This window comes from Apis laboriosa, unplaced genomic scaffold, assembly GCF_014066325.1.
Source record: "Apis laboriosa isolate Shangri-la unplaced genomic scaffold, ASM1406632v1 scaffold5_cov152, whole genome shotgun sequence".
Classification (NCBI taxonomy): domain Eukaryota; kingdom Metazoa; phylum Arthropoda; class Insecta; order Hymenoptera; family Apidae; genus Apis; species Apis laboriosa.
Window position 1 is genome coordinate 3,858,758 of NW_025223857.1, and position 10,720 is coordinate 3,869,477.

Sequence of the window (10,720 nt, forward strand, 5' to 3'; positions counted from 1 at the left end):
GTCGAGCTGCGCTGCGTGATTTGATCGTTCGCCGAAGGCACGAACGCACCCCTCTCGCGTGTCTCGACCCATGCGATGGTGTGCGTTGACATTGGCGATCAATAGAGCCGATGTCCGACCGATACGTCTCGATCTCGCTTCTATGGGATTCTCGATCGATTATTTATCCTTCTTTCGTTTGTTCCTTGAAATTTGATCAATTTTATACCAAGATTTTATATAATATTGTAATTTCTTGTTATTTGAAAATCCTTTGACGTCTCATACAAGTGAATGTTACGTTTCGTTTGTGGTTGATAGTAATTTCTTTTTTTCTTTCTTCCTTTTTACACTACGTTTACGATCAATTGTGAGAAACGTGGAGTTGCATGGATTGTAGGAGTCTCGTCTTATATTTATTTCCAAATGTGTTCTGCAAGTAGTACGACGGTCTTTTATGAATGAATATCGAGGTAGAAAAGAGAGAGAGAGAGAAAGGAGAGAGAGAGAGAGAGAGAGAGAGAGAAAGGAGAGATGTACGTGTACAATGTTTATAACGCTTATTGGCAGCATGTGTTTAATTCAGTCTGTTGTTCTATATTTGTAATTTGACGTGAAACAAAGAATCGTCGTCTCTGTAAATTTTTCGCATCAGAGGACACAGACGTTGAGTCTTTTAAAGTCATCGCCCGTGATTAATCCTTTACGACCGATCAAATTCATCGACGATTAATAATTTCTTTCCTTTTTCGTTTGTATATTGATGGACGAAGAAAGATGTACATTCGATATGTGTTTAACCATCCATCACCGTTAATGCCAAACCTTCTCTCTGGAAAGAACACGATCGAACGAATGATCCTCTTGTTCTTCTTCCAATACCCTTTCTAAGATTCTACTGAGCGCCATTTCTACGTCGTTCACCCTTTTTTTCTCTATCTCTCTTGTTGACTCGAGGGAAAAAGAAAAAGGTTTAACGATAATTTCCACGTCCATTAGGTTGCTTCTGCTATTATCTATTGTTATATTTTTTATTACGCGAACATCGCAACTCGCCATCAGGATCTTACCTTTTACGAGAAGAAAGGTTTCTATTTGAGATGCTCGTTTATCTTCGAGTCTTTCTTTTTTTTCTTTTTTTTTTTTTTTTTGAAAGGAAATAATGGGCAAATAATATTGTGAAATATGTAGAAAATACTGATCGATTCCATCTATTTTAATTGTTTCATTTTTTGAGAGATTTTCACATTGAGAAATTTTTAGAAATATATGGAATGTATATATATGTATATAGAATTCTAAAAATAAAATATTTCGTAAAATATTAATATAATAATTGGAATATTAAAATATTTTTCAATCTAGATGAGAGAGAAGATTAATAATGCAACGTAAAATTTTAAAAATATTTAAAAATAGATGTACGATCACAGCCATGAAAAAGATTAAATGTAATCACACGTTTAACGATGTTTGCCGGAAAAGACAATTAGATGATCAAATTAGCTAACGAACGATATTTAAATTCACCACGATCGTTTTACACGCTCGATTTGTATTGCAAATATTTTTAACTTGATTAATCAAGATCGAACTTATTCCAATGTTGCACGGTATTAATTTCGCTCTTAATCAGATAGTGCGCGCTTAATTAGCAGTAGTAATCTAATTCCACCTGATGATCCGTTCCGCTTCCAACTATCGCGGAACAAAGGGTGATTTTCGCGAATTAAATAGCAATTGCCCGTATCGAGTTTTATCGTATAGAAATTTTCGATACCATCGATCGATAACGTAGGTAGGCTCGCTCATCGATAATCATCGCTATATCATCGATGCATTCACGAACGTTCATCACGTAATTTATTTATAATATTAAATCGTTTTATTTATCTTCAAAAGATGAAGTTTAAATCGAAAGCGTGTATCGAGTAGTAGTCAAAATCGATATTAAATCAGCCATCACAACGATGTTAATGCGATGTTAACATTTTGTGCGATCGTTGGACGATTCGTAGGAAACGGTTTTTGACAAGTTAACGGAACAATTTTAACCCGCGAATCGTTGCATATATCAACAGGTGCATAAAATTTCACGCGATTCGATAGATGCTTACTCGAAATTACAATTATTATTTTTTGACGCTGTACATCATTTCACCAGGAATGGGTTATCTGTTCGAATGATATTTATTGGTTGTTTTTTTTAGAAACTGGCTGATCGAATGAGAAATGGAGTTTTTGTTACGTTTTTCGATAGAAATTTTATTTGTTTACTAAAATAAAATACGGAATAAATAAAATAAAGATAAAATATGGATATAGACATTGTAAAAGGAATAGAATTTTATTTGGTAAAAATGAAAAATGGAAAATGGAGGTGGAGATGCAAATGATGAATAGACGTACTTGCTAAAGAAACGGAGAAAGGGAAAGACTATATGGAAAGATAAATGGTTGCAAAGTATATGTAAAAGAGCTGGAAAAAAAAATTTTTGAAAAATCAAAATTGAGAAGAAAAGAATTTTTGAATGGGTCAAGTTGTTATTTTATCGCTAAATTTCATTTTTCAAAATCTTTCTGCACAACATAAAATTTCTCCTACAATACATCATTCTAAGGGAGTCTAGTTGGAGAAGATAAAAAAAACAAGAATTTTTTTAAAATCTACAATTTTTTATACAATGTTTTTTGCTCGTGGACGCAAAAAAATGATAAAATTTTTTCATTTAACTTTGTACACTACCTGTCACCATTTTGAAAATATTTCACAGAGGTGAATACTTGACAATATTTTCAAGAAGTGATCTCACTTAAAAAAAAAATACAATTTACATCACGAACAGACCACTCTACCATCGAAATTTCAAATCAATTTTCTACATATCCAAATTCCCTTATCTTCCTTTTCAAGCTTCTCGAAATGACAAATTGGTTCAACACATTATCAACACTTTGACTTTCGGCAAAATTACCAGTTATTTAATTAATTTAATCGTTGGGACACACCTTTAAGGAAGGAAAAAGGAGTTGATTGGCATTCGATGCGAGTTAGCAGTTTGTTTGGTGTAGATTACTCATCGACATCGAATAACAGTCTCAAGATCGATGCTGAGGATCCTCTCCAAAGTTCTTCCATCCAAGAGGAGAGGGACCAATTCCCTTCCGAAATTCCGGCTTTTCCACCTTCTTTTCCTTCGTCTCGTTTTACGATACCTCATCGAGGTATCGAGTGTCAATTGTAAAGGTATCCCTTGGAGTGAAACGCGTAGCAACCGCATTTTCCGTAAGAGCAACGATTCACACGGAAGACTATGATGGCCGATGATGACCCAAATCGTTCCTCGAGTAATTTGTTCCCGAGGAACGAACTCTCTCGTTCGTACAAAGGTTGCTTCGAGATCGCTTCTTTTGATAGTGCAATTTATTTGGAAGGAGGAAGAAAGAGTAAGTATTGGAACGAGTCGAAGGGATGTTCCATCGTCCTCGATGGTCGAACGATTATAAAATGAGTGAATATGCGGGCGAATTTAATTGAAAGAAAATTATAGATTTTAGACATTTTATGCAGTCTTGCATAATCTTGGCTATCGGATGTTAATTATTTAAATTATTATCGTTCATTCGTTCGGAGATTGCAAACTGATGGACGTGTTATTAATCTTCCAATAAGATATTCCAATAATTTAAATATATAACTTGTCCTATTGATTTTATCAATTTTACTTGGCTGAATAATATTTTCAAATTATACGATTATCCCGGCCGAATAATTTTCGTTTTTATTTTAATTGATATCGAAACGGTTTACGTTTTAATTAACTCGGAGAATGAATTAAGTTAACTTAAAAAAAAAAATAAAATAAAATTATTCGTTTAAAATTATTCGAAAAATTCTAAAATAAAATTACGATTTCCTACGATATTCGTACGAGGTGGAGATAATAAACGAATGAATATTAATCTAACATCTGTCACGAATAAAAGATATATCTGAGGTTATTGCTCGATAATACCGTATCGAAACGGAAGAATAACACCGGTCGTTCGACGATTCAGAAAAGAATTCCCTGGGTGAAGATTTGATACCCGACTTCCCGTACGTAAAATTCTCTTTTTTACGACCTCTCTTCGAAATGCTCGATCGTTTTTATCGCGCCTCTCACTGTCGCTCGTATTTATTACGACATATTCTGGTAAGTTTTACGCGAAAATCGTGCCCGTTTCTCATCCAATTTCTCATCCATTAACCTTTTTTTTTTTTTTTTTTTTGCACTCGCAACGTTTCGTCCAACGCAGGGACAAGGAGGATAAAACGCCCATGCTCGAATTAATCACATCTCGTTCTCCTTTTTCGTGATTGATTATAACGATACGTTGAGAGAAAGTTCCTGTTCAATAAAATAATCTTAAAAAAGGAAAAGGATATAACGAGGAGAATAACGTTTGATTAATGATGACCATTAAATTTTGTCTTGCATTGTTAATTATATATATATATAGATAGAAGGAATTTATTGTAGATACTTGACTTTAAGATTTGTAATAGATAGGAGAAATATAATAAGATAGATAATAGTAAAAATGGATAGAGAGAATAAATTTGACATTAAAAGGAATAAATAGTCATTTTCTCCGTTATTAAAAATTCGAAAGTTTGATTATTCCTGTGCAAATCTGTGAATAACGAAAATAATAATTTTATACATTTATACATTTATACGTATTAATAAAGAAAAAAAAAAAGGTTTTGTCCTCAAGATTAGCAATCCGTTTAATAAAATTTACGCAACGAGGAATTTTTTTTAAATCAGTCATTTCATCACTTTTTTTAAATCGTGTCATTTTTCAAAAGCTCACGAATCAAAAAAATCGTGAAACGCATCTAACCAATATCGAAACCAAATGAAAAATTATGTATATACTCGGAATGGAAAAAACAATATTTCCAATGCAGCGTAAAACGCTCCAGAATGAAACCAAACGGGGTGGAAATCGTTTTAAAAATTCTGCCTCTCTTATGCGAGTACAATGTAAACTCAACGAGCTTCATTGTTCACTGTCTGAATGCTGGTGCATCGGACGCAATGGCTCCATTTTTTGAAAAAAAAAAAAAAAAAAAAGAAAGAAAGAAAAAAAAGAAGAAAAATTGGAAAAAGGATCTTCATGAAATTTTTAGACGATTCCATTACACTACACGCAAAATAATGTGTACAAGTGAGATGAGAATATATGTATGACATTCGTGCTCGAGCAACGAGGATCGATTGTATTCGTTGCAATCGGTGACCGAAAACGATAAATTATCGTACCAATAAAATTATATATATATATCGAAAGAAGGTTGAAACTCGAAACCGCCACACCGTATGTGTGGATGTATATACGTATTTTGTTATTTTGACGTGTTATTAACAACCGTCCAATATTATTCTTCGAAGCAAATGATGCGGGAGTGTAAATTATAGAGCGAGAAAAGCACAAATCCATCTGCGGTTTCGATGTGATTTTAACGTTAATCGGTTTTTCCTGGAGTGCACCGTTCGTTCTGTTTGATCTCATGAATTTTCCATCTCCAATGCAAATTCAGAATTATATATATATATATATATATTTTTTTTTTCAATTTATAAAATTTGAAGCATGAAATAAATGAATCATAATTATTTTTACGGAAATGTATGTTTAAGTTAACGATTCCGTGATATCGCGAGTTAAATGGTTATTTATGTGTGCGCTTTCGGAACGAATGTGTAAAAATTAATAGAATAAGTTTTTTAGAATCGATTAAAACAATTGATCGATGCCTTCAATAATATAATCTTAAATATAATCTTAAAATTTCGTTAAAATTCCATTTTCATAAATTATTATCGAGATCTTTGATATTTAATTTCCATAATGAATATAAAAATTAACATTTCAATTCTTCGTCAAATATAGCGTACATATTTTATACCAATTTTTCAAAAATGGAAAATCGCTTGACAAAACGCTTCGAATAATTTCTCCAATGTGAAAAAAAAGAGAGGAAGGATTTAATAAAGATCCTCAAAAGGGATCATCTCGACGAAATAATTCGTCGGCGTCGGCATCGTTGTAACTTCCAGAGGAATCTGCGAGATTGTTTCCCCCCTGTTCGCCAAGATTTCTGCCTGATGTTTGAACAGGGCAAACTTTCCCCACGAAGACACCGAGATTACCACGTCACCTGAGGGGAAGGAGAGAAGAGAGAGGAGATTTGGCCGTCCTAGCAGACGCGACCGCGTCGTTCTCCAAACTTGGTTGAAAAGACACCGCCCAAAATGGCGGCCGCCCACAAACTTCTCGCGTGAAAGGACACCGAAACACCGTTGGGTGTTTGTCATCCCCGAGACAATGTCCCTGCTCTTGGTCTGGCTTTTCTGAAACTTCCTCGGGGGTGGAGAATAAAACGAAGTGTGGAGAGGTGTGGAATAAAACGAGAGAGAGAAAAAAAGAAAGAACGAAAAGAAAAGATATTAAAAGGCTCGACAACAGTAAACTGTACAAACTCCATCTCCATAAATTCCGTTTCCTTTCGAAAAGAGAATTCGATTCGAGAGAATGGAAATTTTCGAATCGTAAATATAACCTTTCCCGAAAAAATCGCGAATTTGAAGAAAAAAAACCTATAAACGCGGATTCTCGAGCGTTGCAAACTGATCGAAATTTCCATTTTCCATCTCGAAACTCATCGACGAGCATCAATCTCCCCTCCCTCCCCGTTTCGAAAAAAAGGTTCAACGAGGATAAGAGGGTAATCGCCATCTCGGTGAAACTCGGTAGCAAGGTTAATCGGACACGTAGTAGTTTAGATCCGTTGAGGTTGGACAAAAGTGTATATATATATATATAAGGTGAAAATGCACAGGGGAGGAAGAGGGAGAGAGGGACCCCCTCCGTGCGAGGAGATTCTATCCACAAGGATATGGACAAGGAAAGAAAGTGGAGAAGAGACGGAGGATGGAAGGGATGAAGCGGAACGAAAGGGTGGCAGGAGGGGTAAGAACGGAGAAACTAGGACGAAAGGTGCGAGCCCAGGATGACGGTGCACTAGCTCGGGCCACTGACATGAGACCGTCCACTTCTATCGAGGGGGGGGAGGGGGGAGGGAGAGAGGGATGGGAATCCAGCGGATTCAATGGCCGTACACTTCCCCTCCCCCTCACCCGGCGCAACCTACTTTGCCAAGCTTCGTTCGTTCGTTCGTTCGTTCGTTCGTTTCCCTCGACTCGTCGAGTGCTCGTCTTATTTTCGACGACCTGTATCCGAAAGGAGCAGCGATCCTGCGAAAGAATCGTTGCTCCAACCCTTCCTTCGAAGGAGAAAAGGACCGACTCGAGGAAGACAAATTAGCCAAATTGTCTCGTTGGATAGGGTTGAATGTGCGACAAGGTTGAAGACGTTTGTTGGTTTTTTTTTTTTTTTATTTGGATTTGGTTGAGGATAAGATCGCGATATAAGGATGGACATCGTCTTCTCGCATATTATTTTCCATGGGAATGGGAAATAAACGTATATATAACACTTGCTCGTGGTCATCGTAAAGAATATCAACGTGTATCAAACGTTAGAGATTTTACGCTTCTTCTTTTTTCGTATTTTCCATGGAATGGAAATTTCCCTCCTCCCACGCTGGAGGCAACGATTCCAGTGAAACGAGGAAGTTGAAATTCTGATTCCGGAAGTGAAATGAAAGCCGCGGTGGTATCGCGCGTGAAGTGTGACACAATATCCGCGATACAATTGCCGCGAGTCTCTCTCTCTCTCTCTCTCTCTCTTCCTCTTTCTCTCTTCTTCTCTTTTTTCCGTTCCCTCCCTCTCTACTTCAAAGACATAGAGATGTTCGTGCGGCCGTCCTTGCTCCAATTCAAGCGCGATGAAACTTCCTCAGATTGTAAACTTTCCGACTATTCTGTCGCGGGATTAAACGTGTACGATTGCTCGCTGCTGATTGCTTGCCTCGTGAATTCTTGAACAAAGTGGTGTAGAGATGAAAGAAATTTTAATTTGAGAATTTTGTCTCTCCCCTCCCTCCTGAAATAGAGTATTTCATGATTTCATCGTCAACGATATTATTCTTCTATTTTTTCTAAAAAATTTTCTAAAGATATATATTTATATTTTATACGAGTGATATTTATAAAGATGTTTTCGAAACTAGTCGGATCGTATACAGGCTCGTACCACTGATAAACGCATTGCGCGTGAATTTCGCGTTTTTGCAATTGCCATTTGAAATTGGAAACGTTAACACAACGATATCACTCTTGTGCCAGATTGTAGAGAGATTTCGATGACTGCATGTCCGCACACGGAACGGTCACGTTCTATTTATCCGACGACGCGTGACTTCCTTCTTATCCATTTGCCCATACCCGACAACCTTACGCTTGTCTGAACACAAGCAGTCGAATCTACTTGTTGTTCCACGATATTTATCCGACTGTGAATCCAATCTCACCCTCCCCTCCGTTATTCTTCGCTTAAAACCGAATTGATCAGTTTTATTTATCCACGAATTAATCGTATTTCGTTATGCATATTCCATTATACTTATTCCATTATACTTATTCCATTATACTTACATCGAATGAAAAATGAAAGGCAATATTTACTATTGTAAAGATTCCATACGAAGATTTCTCTCAAGATTATTTTTCAGTTTTCGAATAAAAATTGCCACATGTATACTTTTTCCTTCATCTTCCGTTTAATTATCTCTAACAACTTGCCTCTGACGAAAGAACAACGTTCTTCTTAAAAAAGAGAGAGAAGTTAATTTAAAAAAAGGAGAAAATGGCAAAAATAGTACTTCGAATATTGAGAATCGCGGAGACAGGAATTATTCGGGCGAAGCAATTCTATTTAATTGTAGTGTTGTAGTATCGAGGTGCAACAATAAAGGGCTTCCGCGATTCGCGTTGAAAAATATAAACGCGAGATCGCATTGTGACGAGATTTCAGGGTACGTACATTTTTAACGCGAGTTCCAACCGAGAGTTTCGAGCGACACGTCGAATTAAAGCTGCCACGCTCGTTTCCCCGAGTTGAGCGACGCTTCCGGTGTAAAGTGTATCCGCACCGTCGCACACCTCTCCGTCCTCACACCGTCGACAGCTTGGACGGAGAAGAATTTCCATTTCCATAAAGTACATCTGGGAACAGAGTAGTTCGAGCTTTATAACGCGGAACGATCGTTTCGTGCGTTCGAAGGAAAGAAGGAAATTGGAAGGGTCCTCGCCTCGTGGAATATTTATTTCCTGAAATATTTATTTCCAGGGTGGGGTGTGGGCGTTGATTAAGTTTTGTATTATTTCATATTTTTCACGTTGATCATCGGTGTACATTTGTGACAAACAATTCTTAACAGTTAAAGAGAATTAAAGGATAAGATTTTTCTTTCTTCTTTCTTCTTCTTCTTTCTCTTTTTATAGTTTTATAATTTCTACCTCGAATGTCATTAAACATTCAGTTATATTTAATCTTGAAGAGGGGATCGTTAATCCTGAATTTCAATATTCGCTCGCAAAGACTTCAACTTTCCTTCAACTAACTTTAATAAAATCCCGTGAAAGACCGCTAATTAATCATCCGGAAGTTTGCAGGCGTTTCACGCGATCTTCTTTCACATCCTAACCTCAAACGTTCGCTCCATTCACGGAATATTCGCGGCTCGACCGCGATAAACATTCGCACCGAATTCCACAACTCGTCGTCCCTCGTCATTTTCCCAAAAATCTTTCAAACTTCTTCGTTCAATATTTTGCAAAAGGGAAATCCTTCTACTAATCATCCTCTCTCGGTTGTTCCAAATTCTACTTTACCAATTTACGTTCACGACTTCACGTTCCATCACGGTGTTCAAAGTGTATCGAACCGATAAAGCCTGGAAACAATCAAGATGCAGAGAGGAAGAAATCCCGTGAGATAGGATAAATTTAACCAGCATTCGTATCGATCATTTGAATATTTCTGAGGTAATTTTTTAAAACTTTACTTAAATCGAATGGTTATCAATTATTCGGACAAATCGTAATTAATAAATAACGTAAAAGTGTATTTCAATAAGTAAACTTCATAAATAAAAGCCCAAGTTCCATCATATCTTAGAAAAATACGATTAATTCAACTTCTTCTTCTTCTTTTAATTTTAAAAAAAACATTTCATCGAAGAGAGTTACCCAAGCTCGATTCTCTATCCGATATCGATCTCTATCCATTGGATTATCCTTGTTACCGCTAATTCCCGGCCAGAAATCGTGGAATATCTCGTGGAAGAGGTTGTGTGTATGGTCGGTGGTTCGGGCGGAGCTTAAATCTCCGGAGAAGTCGACGGCTTTAAAGTCAGCCGCAACTGCGCCAGGTCGACCGATAAACGGGAAACTCGGCCACTGGGTCAACGACAGATGCAGCTGGTGCACTCGCACGGAGACACACCCCCAACCCCTCCTCCCCTTCCGCTTGTTTTCCCTATGTTTTCCGTGTTTTTTTCCTTTCTCTCTCTCTCTCCCTCTCTCTCCATCGTTTTTTTCTTTCTTTTTTTTTTTTTTTTGCCTTCCTCTACGCCATTCTGTACCAACTGGCTCGTGCTCGATGAATCCGTGTCGCGTGAATGAGAACCTCACTCGAGGTTTTTTTTTTTCGTGAGATAAGAAAGGGTGAGTGGAGATGATGGAAGAAGCGCGAGTTTTGGTTTTTTTCTTTTCTTTTTTTTTTT